Here is a 14,618-nt window from a genome sequence, read left to right as displayed (position 1 = left end):
ACACACACACCACACACACACACACACACACACACACACACACACACACACACACACACACACACACACACACACACACACACACACACACACACACACACACCCTGGCGACCGGACATCTCCTTCATAATGCGCCTTCTCCTCGTTTTCCCAGCATTCACTGGATTATCCGTAAATCATACAAACAAAACCAAAACGTTGATTTAACTGTTTTCCCGTTTTGGTTTAAAAACTGAATAACGTCGGTTTTTTGGTTTTCCGAAAAACCAAAAAACAACACTGGTTCTTTTTTAAACTTTGTTAATATGTTTTGGATGCATATTGTTCTAGTATTTGTTCAGGCTGTTACATACAAGTAGCCTCTGTTGCTACCTGCTGGTGGTAAGTAAATATTAAAATCAGTTAAAATTGACAACCGGTCCGCGATGCACTACAGTGTCAGCTTTTCTAAAATAGAAACTTCAATGTTCACATCTTTCTAAATGATTCTACTTTTCAATGACCTACAAATAATCCTAATAATAATCCCATTTTCAATCTTCCAACTGTTCATATTTTTTGGTCAATTAAAGGTGGGGTAGGTCAAAATGTCAAAACTCCAACTGACATGCTCAGAGCAGCAGACTTCAGATAATGGTTAATGGTCCTGCCCTCAAAAGCTCTACGTCAATTATTGGGTGTCATCATATGCCGTTTCCATGGAAACGCATCCCTCGCCATAAAACACGATGTCGCTGTAACTCCAATGGACACGGTCCGATCGTCCCCCAAACTTCGCTTGTATATCACCGGTCCATGCCTCAACAGCTTTACGCCAAATCTGAGATCTCACATAGGCTGTTGCCATGGAAACGCATCCCTCGCCATAAAACACGATGTCGCTGTAGCTCCAATGGACACGGTCCGGTCGTCCCACAATCTTCACCTGTATATCACCTCTCCATGCCTCAACAGCTCTACGTAAAATCTGACATTTCACCATATGCCGTTTCCATGGAAACGCATCCCTCGCCATAAAACACAATGTTGTCGTAACGCCTATGAAAAGGGCCAAAACAGCACCACACTTCAGATAATGGTTAACGGTCCAGGCCTCAACAGCTCTACGTCAATTATGGGGTTTCATCATATGCCATAAAAGACGATGTCTCTATAACTCCTATGAAAATGTTCAAAAAGTGCTCAAACTTCACATGTGTGCTAACCGTCCAGCCGTGAAGACGTCTACGGGACAGTTTTGAGATTTCTTCAAATGCCATTGCCATGGCAACACAATGCTCGCCATGAAACACGGTTTTCTCATAACTTCAGTGATAATGGCCCAAAACTTCACAGGTTTGGTAACGATGCAGCCATCAACGCATCTAAAGGCCGCTACACACCCATCTGAGACCAAAGAACGCGTACCGAAGGCGTCCCGACTTTTACGTCAGCTTCGTCGGCTGCGTCGGCTACGTCGCCCGCTACGCGCCCGCCTACGAACACACCGCAAATACTTCAGTCGACGAGTGGCAATAACTGTCCTTACCAGCAGGCAGCGGTAGTGTGTATTCGTCGTTCAAAAGAGGCAACAACCGGAAGACAGACTGCCTTTTATACACCAAGAGAAGAAGAACAGACTGAGTGATATAAACAAACAAACACATCGTCTGGCCAGGCGGTTTGTTACTCCATTGTGGCAGATGAGGCATTTCCCCTGAAGGAGTACCTGATGAAGCCCTATCCGAACCGCAGGCTAGCTGTAGAGCAACGCATCTTCAACTACAGGCTGTCGCGGGCTCGGAGGGTGGTAGAAAATGCCTTTGGCATCCTAGCCAACCGTTTTCGGGTCTTTCTCACTGAACTATGCCAATATTTGTCGGTGCAGTGCCTTTTCAGTGGGATAAGATATAGCAAATATGTCTAAAGAACTGTACAATGTCAACAATCGACTACAATATGATAAAAATAGTGTGCAATACAATAAAAAAAAGAGTTTGCCAAATATGTCTAATGCTGTGTTATCAATGGCTGTAGTATCAAGGTACGAAATAAAGTTTTGTATTGCCTATCCTGCTATTTGTGTTTATTCTTTTAATCACACAGCGTTAATAAAAAATCAAAAATGTGCCTACATAAATGCCAGTAGCAGCCGCACATTATTATTGGTTTAACTACTAACAGTATATTTTTAACACATTTTAAAATGACCATATTGAACAGCTACAACGTTGAAATACTTCCAGGCAGATTGTGGAGGATAATGGGAGAAAGAATAGAGGGGCAGACAAAAACACTATCTGAATAATGGCCACTTCTTTCAAAATTTACATGACTTTCCGGACGCCTCCCGCGGCCGATTCAACATGTTGTGTGAAAAGGTGCCATAAAGAGACGACGGTGCGGGACACACAAACCTGAGTAGGGCGCCGCGAATGCCCGACTGCCTCTGACGGCCTCTGACTCCCAAAATCGGACTGGTGTGTCCGGGCCTTTAGCGTATTATGGGATGTCATCAAATGCCGTTGGCATGGCGACATTCACCATCAAGTTAGTTCAAAAGTTTGCAGTTCAAATATTCTGCTGCTTTTCCAAGCCTTTTTACTTTATTTTCTTCTCTCATCACACATTCAAGCCCCCAGTGTTCATGTATCATTTCAATCTAAATTCTTCACTTTCTTTCTTACACATTACATTTCAGCATACCAGTTTAGCGTCAGCTTTTCAGCATAAAGCATTCCCACTAGCAATTTCTTCAGGAATTGCATTCTCTAGTTTTGGTTTACTGTCCTATATATGGAGCTAATTTCCTGCCATAACTCCACAAACAAACTAAACAGGTTTTACAAATGCCTCATGATTCACTAACAAACACAATCTGGTTTGCCAATACAAAACACCATCTACAAACTAATGCATTTAGTTTTGCAAAGAAAAAACGTATCTATCAAATAAACACATACCATTATTCTAATAAATCATGTTTCAGAGACAAATTCAGCTTAGGTTTTACAAGTACACACATTTTTTTTACAACTACAACACTTATTTTTACAAGTACAAAACTTGTTTTTACAACTACAACACTTTTTTTTACAACTACAAAACTTTTTCTTCTCACTACTGCCAAAAGTCACGTGACTCACTCACGTGACTTTTGGCAGTAATATTCCGCCGTGGCTGGCTCATACACACTCACACATGCTCACTCACACATGCTCCACGGCAGCAGGGGGCACTACTGAGTCCATTGGGAAGGCGGGAGGTTGAGCAGAGCATGGAACAGCCCTTGCCAGCCTGATGACAGCGGTGTTTCTAGCGATCCAGCGATCTGAATTTAGCGATCACAACGAAAACAGCCAAGACACATATTGAGCCCAGAAAATGAATGTTCTTAGGGCTGTAAATATAATAAGCCTTTGTCTAAAATGGACAACATTGTAACTAAGGAGATTTAAACTATACAGCGATTCTGCACTCGGTCAATCAGCTGCTCTTCATTTTCTTTCCTGCTATATTCAATGAGTGATACAAATATTTTTTACCATACGTTCTGAATAAAACTGATACTGTTGGACTCGGTACTAGTTGACTGCTACCAGAAATAAAAGGAAGTACTTTACTGTGTGTACTTTGTGAGTAATCCTCTGTCAGAGTCCCCTCCATAGTACATAATGCATGTTTTTTGCTATCTTTGATGAATGATAAAAATAAAATGTTACCATTAGTTCTTAATGAAATTGATACGGTTTGACTTTGTATTAGTAAGCCTACTACTAACAATACATTGAAGTACTTTTACAGTGTATTTTTTGAGAAATACTCTGTCAAAGTCCCCTCCTGAGAACAAAATCAAGCCACTTCTTCTAAGTTTGATGAGGGAAAAAAATATTTTTTGCCATAAGTTCTTCGTGAGATTGACACTGTTGGACTCAGTACTACTGAAACTACCCCCACAAGTACTATGAAGTACTTTTACTGTGTGCTTTTTGAGTAATCCTCAGTCAATGTCCCCTCCTGAGTACAATAATGCATGTTTCTCTGCTATTTTGAATAAGTGTTAAAACACCTTTCTTATAATAATAATAATAATAATAAATTCTATTTATATAGCGCTTTTCTAAGACCCAAAGACGCTTTACATTTGGGGAAGGGTAGACAGACAAGGACAGGCAACAAAACATCAACAAAACAAAAACAAAAACAGAGAAAACAAAAAAACAAAAAAAAATGGAAAGCAAACCGGCTGAGGTGGATCTGAGGGACCGGGGTGGTTGGTAGAGGATGAGGAGGTCAGTGAGGTAGGGGGGGGGGCAGGTGGTGGAGGGCTTTGTAGGTGAGTACCAGGAGTTTGTGTTGGATGCGGTGTGAAACGGGGAGCCAGTGAAGTTCTTTGAGGACCGGGGTGATATGATGCCATGATTTGGTGTGGGTGAGGAGTCTGGCGGCTGCGTTCTGGACACGCTGAAGTCTATTGAGGGATGTAGTACTGATGCCGTAGAGGAGTGCGTTGCAATAGTCCAGGCGGGAGGAGATGAAGGCGTGAATGAGTCGCTCAGCTGCAGGGCGGGTGAGAGAGGGACGGAGTTTGGCGATATTGCGGAGGTGGAAAAATGAGGTTTTAACAACTTGGCGGATGTGGGGCTCGAGGGAGAGGGTGGGGTCAAATATCACGCCAAGGTTGCGTGCCTGGGTGGAGGGGGAAACAGGGGTGCCATCGATGGTGAGTGTCAGGTTGGGGGTTTTGCTGAGGGTGGATTTGGAGCCGATGAGGAGGAGTTCAGTTTTATTGCTGTTGAGTTTGAGGAAGTTGTGTGCCATCCAGGATTTTATAGCAGTCAGACAGGATTCGATGTGGGTGAGGGGGGGGTTGTGGGGGGATTTGGTGCTGAGGTAAATCTGTGTGTCATCAGCGTAGCAGTGAAAGTCCAGGTTGTAGTGGTGTAGAATCTGACCAAGGGGGAGGATGTAGATGATGAAGAGGAGGGGGCCGAGTACTGAACCTTGGGGAACACCTTGGGTGACTGAAGCTGTGGCAGAGGAGTGGTTGTTGAGGGAGATGAAGTGGGATCTGTCGGAGAGGTAGGACTGGAGCCACCTGAGTGCAGTACCTTCGATACCGATGTCCTGGAGTCGGGTGAGCAGGATGTTGTGGCTCACGGTGTCGAAGGCTGCACTCAGGTCGAGGAGGATGAGGATGTTGAGTGAACCGGTGTCAGCAGAGGTGAGGAGGTCGTTGGTGAGTGCCGTTTCTGTGCTGTGATGGGGACGAAAACCAGACTGAAGGGGTTCAAAAAGGTGATTTGTTTGGAGATGGCGGTGGAGTTGTTTGGAGATGATACGTTCTATTGTTTTTGAGAGAAAGGGGAGGTTGGAGATGGGGCGGTAATTACTGAGGGAGGAGGGATCCAGACCGGGTTTCTTGAGGATGGGAGTGACAGCAGCAGTTTTGAAGGCAGAGGGAACGGTTCCTTGGGACAGGGAGGAGTTGAAAAGGTTGACAAGGTAAGGGCAGAGGACGGGGAGGCAGGACTTCAGTAGAGGGGTGGGTAAGGGGTCAAGCGAGCAGGTTGTGGGTTTGGAGGAGCTGATCAGTTTGAGTATTTCAGGGGGGGTAACCAGAGTGAACTGGGAGAGGCGGCCGTGGGGAGGGGGGCTCGGGAGGTCCAGGGAGATGGAGGGAGAAGTTGTGGCGGTGGGTGTTGGGGGAGATGTTTGTGTGTGAGAAGCAGTGGATAGGGAGAGATTAATGGCAGTGATTTTGTCAGAGAAAAACTGGAGGAATGAACTGCATAAGGTGGAAGTGGATGAAGAGAGGGTGTCAGCACGGGGTTTGAGGAGCTTGTTGACGGTGGAGAAGAGGGTCCTGGGGTTACGGGAGGGGTCGGTAAAGATGGTGGAGAAGTAGGTAGATTTTGCGGCAGTGAGGGCGTCTCTGTAGGTAGTGAGATGGAGTTTGTATGATTCATGGTGAACTGTGAGGGATGATTTCATGGATAGGCGTTCAAGCTGGCGGCCGGTTTGCTTCAATTTTCGGAGTGCAGGGGTGAACCAGGGTGAGGAGGTTTTGAAAGTGACGTTTTTCCTTTTGAGGGGGGCCAGGCTGTTGAGGGAGGCGAGTAGGGTGGAGTTAAGTTGGTTGAGTTGTTCATCGGGTGAGCTGAGGTTCGAGTCCAGGGGGAGAGTAGAGGATAGCAGGTCGGAGAGGTGCTGGGGATCGACAGAGCGTAAATTACGGAAGATGATGTTCCTGGGTGGGGGGGGGGTGGCGGACGGGGGATGCGATGATGAACTGTATGAGTTTGTGGTCAGAGAGGGGAAAGGGACAGGGCTGGAGGTCGAGTACTGGGAGGTTGGTGGAGCAGACAAGGTCAAGGATGTGTCCTTTATCATGGGTGGGGAAGGTGACATGTTGGGTAAATGAGAAATTGTCCAGAAGGGAGGAGAATTCAGAAGCGAGTTTGCAGGTGGGGGAGTCCATGTGGATGTTGAGGTCGCCGAGGAGTAACATACGTGGGGAGAGGGATGAAGCAATGGTGAGGAGTTCAGTGAGATCAGAGAGGAAGGAGGGGTGTGGTTTGGGGGGGGGCGGTAAATGAGGATAACTGTCAGTGAGGGAGTGGTTTTGAAGGCGAGGAATTCGAAGGATGATACTGAGGGGAGGGTGAGTTCTGTAGTCCGGATGTTCTGGTTGTAGATGACAGCCAGCCCACCACCACGGCGTGAGGGGTGGGGTTTAGTGATGTAATTAAAACCAGGGGGGGATGTTTGGTTGAGGGAGAAGAAGTCATTGGGTTGTTGCCAGGTTTCAGTGAGCAGAAGGAAGTCGATGGATTTGTCCAGAATTATTTCGTGGAGGATGTGGGCTTTAGTGTTGAGTGACCGGATATTGAGGAGGGCAAGATTAGTCAAGTGGGGGGTTGGAGGGGTGGTGGCAGGCTGGATAGGTATGAGGTTGTCTGGGTTAGCAGCTCGGGTGTGGGCACGAGAGGGGAGGCAGTGGGGCAAAGGAGTGGGGCTTGATGGTGGGGAGAAATGGCTTATTATATGTTTTGGGTGGCGGAGGGGAGTGGGATCCGCTCCGGGTATTTCATGCCGCTGGGAGTGTAGATGAGCGGGGGAGAGTGTAAGAGGAGCAGTAGGAGTTGCATTCTGATGACGCGTCAGGTGTGCGACAGTGCGTTGGGTAGAGCAGATGGATGGTATGGATTGTCCGTGCTGAAAGTAAACAAAACTGCGGCGGGTGCTTCGGTGAATGTAGCGGGGTCGACGAAGGAGTCCAAGAAGTCTGATGACTGAGATGGAAGACGGGGTGGAGGAGATGTTGAGTGACAGAAGCTGTGAGATGGAGTATTTCAGCATGATGGCAGGTGGAAAGGCTGGGAGCAGTGTGTTAGCAGCGATAGCGGCTAGCAGGCTAGGTGCACAGAGGAGGAGGATTGTTGTGGAAACGAGGAAGATCCACGGCATGGCAGGAGGATGTGGACAGCGGGACAGGACAGATGCACCCCAGAGATGAAGGCAGGAGGCAGAGAGAGTCCACGGTTGTTGCGTGGGGTGGAGACAGACAAATAGGCGATGTAGCAGGTAGCAGTAGCCACCCGGCACTTTGATGGCTGAGTGAGGGCAGCCGGCTACAGCCAGCAACGGAGGCAGAAGGTAAAGTAAGTTAAAAATGTTAAAAACAATGTGCAGTGCAGTGCAGGGCAGTAGTCCAATTCGGAAGTTTTGCAAGTTTTGCAAGAACAGAGGGTAACAGAGGCGGAGAAGCGGCGAACAGTCAACGCCAGCGTCCTCTCCTGCGTTAAAGACCAAGACTTATGAGACTGATATTGTTGGACAGAGTATTTTAAGAGGATATGACATGATATCAGCAATACTTCCAGTCAGTACTCCAGCAGCAGCATTTTTACCCCTTGGAAAGTCTTTAGAGTCTGGCCTGGATAGCTGGTCACAAATATCCTTCAGCAAAGTGACACACCCTTGTGACTCTTGTTGGCCTCTTATGGGGCTGCTGTCTTTTAAATATGATTATTTCTCTGCTCCTAGTTCGTTCCTCTCAGATTCTTCCATCAGTCCCAGTCATTGCATGTCTGTCAATAGAGCTTGGAAAAATGTGTCCAATTCAACAAAATGTTTTTGTGAAGGTCAGAGCTAAATTATAGATTGTTTGATTGTGTAATTACAAGGTGAGAGAAAATAAATCCACATCCTCCTATTAAACTTATTTTATTTACTTTTCCATGTTGTACATATACTTACTTGTATTACATGTTGAACCACATGCTGGATATCTTCCCCAGCCTCAAGGAAATACAATCAAATTAATGGATTCATAATTTAAAATGTTTATAAAAATGTATAAATTAATAATGTTGTGTGCAAACATTTCAAATTGAAATATAAAATGAAAAATAAGTTTACTTTTGAAATGATTTCTCACAAAAACCTTTCTAAATTATAGTAAATTATTAAAAAAGGTTTTGTCAATATACGTTTTTCTGCCTAAAATAGTTAAAATTGAACGTAAACTATATCAAACACCACATCCATGGCAATTATCCCATTTTTGTTAAGTTAACCTCTTAAGCCCTGAGCCTGTTTTTCAGGTCTCAGGCTCGAAAATGACATTCCCAGAACAAATGACCATATCTTCCCTTCTAAAAGGGTTAAATTAATCATCTTTTTTCTCAAAGTAATGATAAACCTGTGAGTTGGATTTAGAAAAGTCAGAATCAATATAGATGTTTTTTATTTGAAAGAAAATTCAGATTTTACATAGTAAAAAACTGTAAATTATAGTGTCCGTCCAAAAATTATTTTTTACAGATAGTGAAAACTACCCTTGGATGATGGGTTAGTAGACTAAAAGCTTTAGGAATCCAAAGTACAACATATAATAAGTACCCTGTATCAAGATTGATGCAAAACAAGTGAAATTTGACCTTTTTAGAGAGATTTAGCCAAAAACCCCTACTTCTGGGGTCATTTGGGTGGATTTGACCTATCTCTGGCCCCCCTTGCTCGATTTTGATGAATGAAATCTCTTTATAACCGCTAGAGCCAATGGAATCGAGGGAAAGTTATATACACACCAACACGTTAACAAATAAGGAGTGAGAGTGACGCGTTACCAAAACCGGAAGCTGCATACACTCTGGTGGCTACCATTAGCAGCTAACTTTTCCGCTCCGATGTTTACATAAAAAATTATTTTTTAAAAGGCACAGGTACATTATCAACCTATGGATCAACAGTTGTAGATTTTTTTTTTTTCGTTTTAATGCCATTGAACACGTCTTTTGACCTAATTGACAGCTACGGTGAGACGATCTGCCGTAAAAGCTCCGTAAAGGTACGTGTTGTGATGTCTGTGTTTGCTTCCCCTGTCGCAATTTAGGATCGCTCAGTGATGATACTATATCTAAATAATCAGTGGAGTCTCAGCTTTAATCGGCTATATTGTATGTGCAGCTACGATAAGTAATAAGGGTATTTTTATCTTGAATTGTGTGCCGCAGTGCGTTAGAATTTTTTCGCTCAGGGGTCATTTAGACGCTTCTTATGAGACTTGTGTTTTGTTTTGGTAAAACTGGTTCATATCTTCAGTTAGCTGAGATTAATCCCGTTAATCTGGTGCTACACATTAATAATTTCATAAATGTTAAGAAGCCCTGAGACATTATCTCGAAAACAAAACGGTGGGAGAGGTCCAATGGGGGGACCGCCGTGCTTAAGAGGTTAATAACAATATTGATATTATATATATATATATATATATATATATTTATATATAATATATATAGCATATAATTGATGCAGTCTTTCTGAACATTTTTAAAATACTGCAAATGAAGAATATTTGTAATGTTTTACACAGATAGGTCCTTAACTTGAATTTGAAAACACGTGGCAACTTTATTAATACAGCAGTTGAAAAGATTTGTGGAAGGATAAATTCTTCATGGGCTTCAATGGCTCTCTAGATAAAGGGTGTTTTATGGTTGCTTGTATTATCCTCAGATAGTGGTTTGTTTAAATAACTAGTGACATTTTAATAAATATTGAAAAAAATGGCTCCAAAAAAAATATATATATAACCTGGCCGGCTTAACCCGTCTGTATTTCTTCAAGCACCACAAGATTCATAGTTTATAAAGTACAATTCTGGGCCATTGATTGTGTTATTTCTCCAAACACATACAGTAAACATGCCTGTTATGAAGCCTTAAAATGGTGCAGGAAAAGGACTTTACATTTGGTTATACTTAAAGACAGGACTATTCAGTTAAGAGAAGAGAAAAAAGGAAAGAAAATTGTTATAATGGGTGATGTAACATTAATGACAGACATAATATGAGGTCCTTGGCACTCAGACTTTAGAGGGGTCATTTTGTGATCATGGGGCATCACCCTTACAGCATCAGGACAATATCATATGGAGTCAGATACTCGAAGTGTGCTGGAGGCGTTAACTGGGACTGATGGAAGGATGAGGCTGATGAGACTGAAGAATCTGCGAGGAACGAACTACCGGCAGAGGAATAATTATATATTAAAAGACAGCAGCATCATAAGAGGGCAACCATGTGACAGAGTGTGTTACTTTGCTGAAGGATATTTGTGACCAGCTATCCATTCCAGACTCTAAAGACTTTCCAAGGTGTGAAAATGCTGCTGCCGGAGTACTGACTGGAAGAATTGCTGATATCATGTCTACCATATCCTCTTAAAATACTCTGTCCAACAATATCAGTCTCAGGAAGAAATGTTTTTTAACGCTTATTAAAAGAAAAACATGCATTCTTGTACTCAGGAGGGGACATTGACAGAGGATTACTGGAAAAGTACACAATAAGTACTTCATAGTACTTGTGGGGGTAGTTTCAGTAGTACTGAGTCCAACAGGATCAATCTCACGAAGAACTAATGGCAACAAAAAAGAATTCCCTCATCAAACTTAGCAGAAGTGGCTTGATTTTGTTCTCAGCAGGGGACTTTGACAGAGTATTTCTCAAAAAATACACAGTAAAAGTACTTCAATGTATTGTTAGTAGTAGGCTTACTAATACAAAGTCAAACCGCATCAATTTCATTAAGAACTAATGGTAACATTTTATTTTTATCATTCATCAAAGATAGCAGAAAACATGCATTATGTACTATGGAGGGGACTCTGACAGAGGATTACTCACAAAGTACACACAGTAAAGTACTTCCTTTTATTTCTGGTAGCAGTCAACTAGTACCGAGTCCAACAGTATCTGTTTTATTCAGAACGTATGGTAAAAAATATTTGTATCACTCATTGAATATAGCAGGAAAGAAAATGAAGAGCAGCTGATTGACCGAGTGCAGAATCGCTGTATAGTTTAAATCTCCTTAGTTACAATGTTGTCCATTTTAGACAAAGGCTTATTATAGTTACAGCCCTAAGAACATTCATTTTCTGGGCTCAATATGTGTCTTGGCTGTTTTCGTTGTGATCGCTAAATTCAGATCGCTGGATCGCTAGAAACACCGCTGTCATCAGGCTGGCAAGGGCTGTTCCATGCTCTGCTCAACCTCCCGCCTTCCCAATGGACTCAGTAGTGCCCCCTGCTGCCGTGGAGCATGTGTGAGTGAGCATGTGTGAGTGTGTATGAGCCAGCCACGGCGGAATATTACTGCCAAAAGTCACGTGAGTGAGTCACGTGACTTTTGGCAGTAATATTCCGCCGTGAGAAAAAAAAGTGTTGTAGTTGTAAAACAAATGTGTGCACTTGTAAAAAAAAGTTGTGTACTTGTAAAACCTAAGCTGAATTTGTCTCTGAAACATGATTTATTAGAAAAATGTTATGTGTTTGTTTGATAGATACGTTTTTTCTTTGCAAAACTAAATGCATTAGTTTGTAGATGGTGTTTTGTATTTGCAAACCACATTGTGTTTGTTAGTGAATCATAAGGCATTTGTAAAACCTGTTTAGTTTGTTTGTGGAGTTCTGGCAGGAAATTAGCTCCATACCTATAGTATACATTGGAATGATTTCAAACCTGTTGTTATTTATCCTAATAATTATAAAGGAGTGCCTTGGAAATATTTGTTTACATAAAGTGTGACCAAACCGTTTGAGACCCACTGAGATAACTTAGACTAAAGTGAACTATCTAAACATTCAGAGTCCTTTACCTCACTGAGCTGTAGTTATCAGCCTCAATCCAACAGCAATCTGCGGTACCGATGCGCGCCCTCTCTCTCTTGCTCGCTTGGAGGCGAGCCCGCACTTTGGCTGTGAGCCAATATAAGATAAATCAACATCCCCCACTTTCATCACTCACAGCGCCCATCGTACAGGGCAAATGCAAAATGTTGCCGGCCCGGGGTGCAAAGGGTGTTTACTTTATTCAATTATTAATGTAAATGTATTACATCAAGGGCAGAACATTAGGCAGAATAAAAATTTTAAAAATTGTAATTTTAATATTTGTTGTATTTTATTTTTGCTCCCAGCGCAGTGCCCCTCCAGATCTGGCGCCAGTGCCAAGGGCCGGCCCTGCGTTGTTATATTCTGAATAAGCAGCGTAACTTACATGATCTGTTTGTCGGTCACGATCATCATTTCCAAACTGCATAGTAACAAGTGTAATAATTGCACCACACTGGCACATCCTGTTGAAAAACACGCTGAAAGACTTCACTCAGTCATCGACATTTTAAAAGTCAGTGTGTTTGGTGGACTCAATCTAATCAAAACCCACGAGCTCTCAATTAAATAAAAAAAATATTACAACTCAATTTTCTATGATTTGTTATTTGTCTTTGTATGGTCAAAAGTTGCAATACTAGTGTCTGCCTTTTGAGTCGGCATCCTTCTGACACTGCTACACAATGTAGGCCTACGGATGAGACCATATTTTATTTCAAATATCTGTCCCTGTTCATAAATATACAAGCACTTGAGGCAGCAGTCATAAACAGAAGGCGCTCCTCTCCCTGGTTCCCTTGGAACACATGAGTACCTCAGTGTAGAGTTACATTTAGGTCAGCACTTTATTAAGTGTAACAGATGCAGGGCCAGTCTACCCAGAGGTTAAGGAATTGCATTTGTGGTCCGCCCTAAAAGAATAGCAGACAGTTATGATAAGAGAGTGGCAGTCTTTGAATCCATTTAACCTCCAACCACTGCAGAGGGAAGCCTCCAGGCTGCAGGAGGAGGGAGCAGAGACGGAGGAAACAGGTGGAGTCCAGTTTTCCCAGGTCAGGGAACGCACCCCCCTCCAACTCATCACCCCAATTACTTTATGATTAACCCCACTCAGCTATTGCAGTGCCACTAGAAGCACGAGATGTGTTATCTGCTACACACAAACATTGTTCATAAAACCATTAACCCTTTTGTGATGTTCCGGTCAAATGGACCCATTTTATATTTAAACTTGTAATGCCCCTACACATTAATGTCATTTGCGTAATAAAAATAATTTAAAGGTCCCATGACATGGCCATTTCTACTGATCATAATTCCATTGTTGAGGTCTACTAGAATAGATTTACATTGTTCAATGTTCCAAAATCACATTGGTTTCTCATACAGCATCTCTGTATAGTATGTGTATTCACTCTCTGTCCTTAACGACTTGTTGGAGCTCCTGCCCCCCCCTCCCTATGAGCCCACTGTGCTCTAATTGGTCAACTCTGTTCTGATGAGTCCACCACCGTTACAGCGGAACATCAGTGATTATGTGTTACAATAGCGTTAGTGTTACGGGTCCCCGATATGAGGACCACAGTAACGGTTATGATACCTGTATCGTGCAGGTGAAAGAGAAGTAATGAGGACACCTTGTGTTCAGTTTCCTTCCAGATTACTTCTCCTGAGGTTGTTTTATTACACAAAATCATATAAACATATCAATTATCTTATGCATTTCAGTTTCGACTTACATTCCTCAATAACCATTCACATACCTTCACTCTGTCTGTATGTTACTCTTTTATGTGATAAACACATATGTCGAATTGAATTTCACATTCAATAAAATCTGTTGTACCTTAAATACATTTGTATACAGTATTAACCTGTATTTAATACTACTCTTCTTTTTACTTTCACTTAAAAGTAGTATTTCATGACCCCTCTAACCTGTCATGTTGACTATTTACCTTCTGCCATTAATGGCAGGTCACTAAAATGCATTACTGAAACATATTTAAGTGTAACAAACAACCTTACTGTTTTACCAACAGTAACTAACTTATAACCCTTACAAAGTACATATTTATTACAAACTCACAATCACTATACATGCATGTAAATACTCAGTGTACGGGAGGCTTCAGATATACTGACAAACTTGTATCCTTACTGCGTCAGACCACGTTGTCCCCAAAATGGCGCCGTACCGGGGAAGCTAGGCTAATACACTCACACCATTTAACGGTTTTACACATGTAAACAGCGGTACAAAGTCTTCTAACTGTTAGCGGGCCGTTACATATTATCTTCGCAAACCTTATGGGGGATTCATTGTGATTTATGCACAGTTTACCAACCTGTATCGTGCAGGTGAAAGAGAAGTAATGAGGACACCTTGTGTTCAGTTTCCTTCCAGATTACTTCTGAGGAAACCCCGGGAACGTCCGTCGCTTTAATCGGTAC

This window comes from Trematomus bernacchii, unplaced genomic scaffold, assembly GCF_902827165.1.
Source record: "Trematomus bernacchii unplaced genomic scaffold, fTreBer1.1, whole genome shotgun sequence".
NCBI lineage: Eukaryota > Metazoa > Chordata > Actinopteri > Perciformes > Nototheniidae > Trematomus > Trematomus bernacchii.
This window is presented reverse-complemented; position numbering follows the sequence as displayed.